At 50.9% G+C, this 5,000-nt stretch overlaps 1 non-coding gene across 1 annotated transcript in view; it reads right to left on the reverse strand.

Moving 5' to 3' along the window:
* The window catches only part of LOC126436282 (small subunit ribosomal RNA), a 1,909-nt gene extending 1,683 nt beyond the window's left edge, over positions 1 to 226 (reverse strand). Inside the window, exon 1 of the ribosomal RNA XR_007580559.1 lies at positions 1 to 226. This exon is cut by the window's left edge and continues 1,683 nt beyond it. This is a non-coding gene — a ribosomal RNA (small subunit ribosomal RNA).
* Positions 227 to 5,000: the final 4,774 nt, after the last annotated feature.

Genomic DNA, 5,000 nt, shown 5'->3' on the forward strand with positions numbered 1-5,000 from the left:
TGGTTTTGATCTAATAAAAGCGTCCCTTCCATCTCTGGTCGGGACTCTGTTTGCATGTATTAGCTCTAGAATTACCACAGTTATCCAAGTAACGTGGGTACGATCTAAGGAACCATAACTGATTTAATGAGCCATTCGCGGTTTCACCTTAATGCGGCTTGTACTGAGACATGCATGGCTTAATCTTTGAGACAAGCATATGACTACTGGCAGGATCAACCAGGGAGCTGCGTCAACTAGAGCTGAGCAGCCGGCCGCCCGGGAGTGTGTCCCGGGGGCCCGCGCGAACACGCAAGCGTCCGCTCAATTATTCTGCAAACAGGAGGAGGCTGAGCTCCCCTGCACAACACACCTCGAAACCCTCTCAGGTCCCGGCGGCGCGCAGCGCCGTCCTAAGTACTTGGTCGGGTTCGAGAGAGGCGCAATCGCCCGGAGTTAGGCGAGTAGACGCTTTAGGTGCGACCACCCGTGCTCCCAACTGAGCTTGCCGCTGCCGACAGAGGCCCGGGAGCGTGCTGTCGTGGCATTGCCGGCGGGAGACAACACGCGCCACCTACGGTGACCGGCAGCTCCAACGCCAGCGCCACAGAAGGACAAAAGCCCTACTTGGGTGCCGAAGCGAACTCTCCCAGCACAGCGCACGCGCCAACACGTCCGCACAGCTGCGATACAAACCACCTGCGAGAACCGCTGGGGCGACCGAGCAGCAGACGGCGTCGCGGCGCCGAGCGCCGGGCGGCGGCGCATCCTCAGCGCACAAAGTCCTCAATCGGACCAGCACACTGCAGATGGCCACCGCGCTTCGCACCGGGCCCGCGAGGACCTACTTTGGCCGCAAGGCGCCGCGAGCAGGGGGCGCCGGCGCGCAGCTGCGCCGCCTGCCGCGTCCGTCGGCCGGCGCGCCTGCCACCGGCCGCCCCCACCAGCCGGCTGTAGCGCGTGCGCCCACGCACCGCGCTGCCAGCACGCCGGGCGGCCCCCCCTCACCGGCCGGGGACGGTCCCACCCAGCCACCGCCGCGTATCGCCTCACACCCAGATCCCCTTTCACGTTCGTGGGCATGGTGGGTCCCCTTTCACGTTCGTGGGCATGGTGGGTATCCCTGAAACAACCGGTTAATAGCTCGACCGATCGTCGCCAACACTGATTCACCTCTAGCGAGAACAACCGCACCACAACGGGTTACCGGTTGTTCATTTGCGTAACGTCACCAGCAAACGTACACGTCCATCGCCATTTGCAACGAGTATTGCATGCCTGTGTCAGGTGTCACAACACACTACGTCTGCCCACATAGACGCAACAACATGTGCACGCCTAGAGAACACGTGGAAGGTAGACCCCGTACGTATGCGGTGTCCATTGCGCGAACGACTGTCAGCCCGCCTCTGCAGCATGTCGCAGATGTGGAACGCGGTGCAACATGCTATCACGGTGTGTGAGAAGAGACGACTACGTCCGAATACACGCTCCACTACATCAACAGACTGCTCATGCTGATCGCCATCCAGGGCGTCCGTTCCTCCCACACGTCTGTATGGCGTACCACACTGCAATCCAGCTCTTATAGGGAGACGACACGTAGCTGCGTGCACAATATTTGGACTGTATGGTCCGCCGTTGCTAGGCGCTGTCGTCATACGGTCACATGGGCCACGATGTATCATTCAGTACATACGGAGCAATGTGCAGTACAGTTTGTGGGTTTTGCGTACATCGGCGGACAGGTGACAGGCCGTACCACAACGTAGGCTGAGTACGTCGGCATGCGAAGGGCATTGAACATGCAAACTTCTCACCGACCAGCTTGCGAAGGCAGGGGGGAAGGGGGGGGGGCATGTACGTCCTGCTGCTATCCACACTACAGTGTATAGCAGGAGCATGTGGAAAGTCAGCAACACCTGCAAGGTGTTTAACATGACGCGATACACAGGGGACCGGGCAGTGCGAGTAGCGAACTATATTGCGAGGGTTGCGGTTAGGCAACACTACACTACTTTAACGGGTTGCATAACAATTACAGAGCAGGTTCAGCGACAACGTGCGTCAGGTTAAGGCGCAATATAGTTTAGGTTACGGCGCACTTTAGGTTAGGTTAAGGCACATTATAGGTTAGGTTAAGGCACAACATGGGTTACGTTAAGGCACAACATGGGTTACGTTAAGGCACAACATGGGTTAGGTTAAGGCACAACATGGGTTAGGTTAAGGCACAACATGGGTTAGGTTAAGGCACAACATGGGTTAGGTTAAGGCACAACATGGGTTAGGTTAAGGCACAACATGGGTTAGGTTAAGGCACAACATGGGTTAGGTTAAGGCACAACATGGGTTAGGTTAAGGCACAACATGGGTTAGGTTAAGGCACAACATGGGTTAGGTTAAGGCACAACATGGGTTAGGTTAAGGCACAACATGGGTTAGGTTAAGGCACAACATGGGTTAGGTTAAGGCACAACATGGGTTAGGTTAAGGCACAACATGGGTTAGGTTAAGGCACAACATGGGTTAGGTTAAGGCACAACATGGGTTAGGTTAAGGCACAACATGGGTTAGGTTAAGGCACAACATGGGTTAGGTTAAGGCACAACATGGGTTAGGTTAAGGCACAACATGGGTTAGGTTAAGGCACAACATGGGTTAGGTTAAGGCACAACATGGGTTAGGTTAAGGCACAACATGGGTTAGGTTAAGGCACAACATGGGTTAGGTTAAGGCACAACATGGGTTAGGTTAAGGCACAACATGGGTTAGGTTAAGGCACAACATGGGTTAGGTTAAGGCACAACATGGGTTAGGTTAAGGCACAACATGGGTTAGGTTAAGGCACAACATGGGTTAGGTTAAGGCACAACATGGGTTAGGTTAAGGCACAACATGGGTTAGGTTAAGGCACAACATGGGTTAGGTTAAGGCACAACATGGGTTAGGTTAAGGCACAACATGGGTTAGGTTAAGGCACAACATGGGTTAGGTTAAGGCACAACATGGGTTAGGTTAAGGCACAACATGGGTTAGGTTAAGGCACACCATGGGTTAGGTTAAGGCACACCATGGGTTAGGTTAAGGCACACCATGGGTTAGGTTAAGGCACACCATGGGTTAGGTTAAGGCACAACATGGGTTAGGTTAAGGCACAACATGGGTTAGGTTAAGGCACAACATGGGTTAGGTTAAGGCACAACGTAGGTTAGGTTAAGGCACAACGTGGGTTAGGTTAAGGCACAACGTGGGTTAGGTTAAGGCACAACGTGGGTTAGGTTAAGGCACAACGTGGGTTAGGTTAAGGCACAACGTGGGTTAGGTTAAGGCACAACATGGGTTAGGTTAAGGCACAACATGGGTTAGGTTAAGGCACACCATGGGTTAGGTTAAGGCACACCATGGGTTAGGTTAAGGCACAACATGGGTTAGGTTAAGGCACAACATGGGTTAGGTTAAGGCACAACATGGGTTAGGTTAAGGCACAACATGGGTTAGGTTAAGGCACAACATGGGTTAGGTTAAGGCACAACGTAGGTTAGGTTAAGGCACAACGTAGGTTAGGTTAAGGCACAACGTGGGTTAGGTTAAGGCACAACATGGGTTAGGTTAAGGCACAACATGGGTTAGGTTAAGGCACAACATGGGTTAGGTTAAGGCACAACATGGGTTAGGTTAAGGCACAACATGGGTTACGTTACGGCACAACATGGGTTACGTTACGGCACAACATGGGTTACGTTACGGCACAACATGGGTTACGTTACGGCACAACATGGGTTACGTTACGGCACAACATGGGTTACGTTACGGCACAACATGGGTTACGTTACGGCACAAATTAGGTTAGGTTACGGCACAAATTAGGTTAGGTTAAGGCACAAATTAGGTTAGGTTAAGGCACAAATTAGGTTAGGTTAAGGCACAAATTAGGTTAGGTTAAGGCACAAATTAGGTTAGGTTAAGGCACAAATTAGGTTAGGTTAAGGCACAAATTAGGTTAGGTTAAGGCACAAATTAGGTTAGGTTAAGGCACAAATTAGGTTAGGTTAAGGCACAAATTAGGTTAGGTTAAGGCACGATATAGGTTAGGTTAAGGCACGATATAGGTTAGGTTAAGGCACGATATAGGTTAGGTTAAGGCACGATATAGGTTAGGTTAAGGCACGATATAGGTTAGGTTAAGGCACGATATAGGTTAGGTTAAGGCACGATATAGGTTAGGTTAAGGCACGATATAGGTTAGGTTAAGGTACGATATAGGTTAGGTTAAGGTACGATATAGGTTAGGTTAAGGTACGATATAGGTTAGGTTAAGGTACGATATAGGTTAGGTTAAGGTACGATATAGGTTAGGTTAAGGTACGATATAGGTTAGGTTAAGGTACGATATAGGTTAGGTTAAGGTACGATATAGGTTAGGTTAAGGTACGATATAGGTTAGGTTAAGGTACGATATAGGTTAGGTTAAGGTACGATATAGCGTAGGTTCAGATACACATTGTTGTAGGGAAAGGTGTATTGGGGGGGGGGGGCGGCAGGTTCGTTGATAGTGATTATCGTAATTGGATGCCTGCGGTATTATCCGATTTGTCACGTCAGGATGCACTTTTGGCTCATGACAGGCGGCGCTCCGATTCCATGGTTGTGGCAGATCTGTGTCTTTCATTCCTGCCATTGTTTGTGTGCTGTGACAGGAGGCAGTATTGTGATGTTGGGTGCACCACTGTGTAGGACATGTGTGGGTGTTCGTGGCTTAGCTGAGCAATGTGCGGATGTCGGAAGGGTGGGATATTGTGTTTTCTGGGTGGACCTCCCGGTCTGGTAATGATAGTGTGGATTGTGTCATGTGGCGGAGAGGATGCACTGGATGTTCTTCCATGCTGGTGGTTAGATATTGTGTGTGATAAGAGAGTAGTGTGTGATAAGAGTGTCTGGCTGACGTGTGGTTCTCATTGTGTGCAGAGTCTTTCAGCATGTATAGGGACGGTTGTATATATTATCTGTATTCTGATGGC

This window comes from Schistocerca serialis, unplaced genomic scaffold, assembly GCF_023864345.2.
Source record: "Schistocerca serialis cubense isolate TAMUIC-IGC-003099 unplaced genomic scaffold, iqSchSeri2.2 HiC_scaffold_1234, whole genome shotgun sequence".
Classification (NCBI taxonomy): Eukaryota; Metazoa; Arthropoda; class Insecta; order Orthoptera; family Acrididae; genus Schistocerca; species Schistocerca serialis.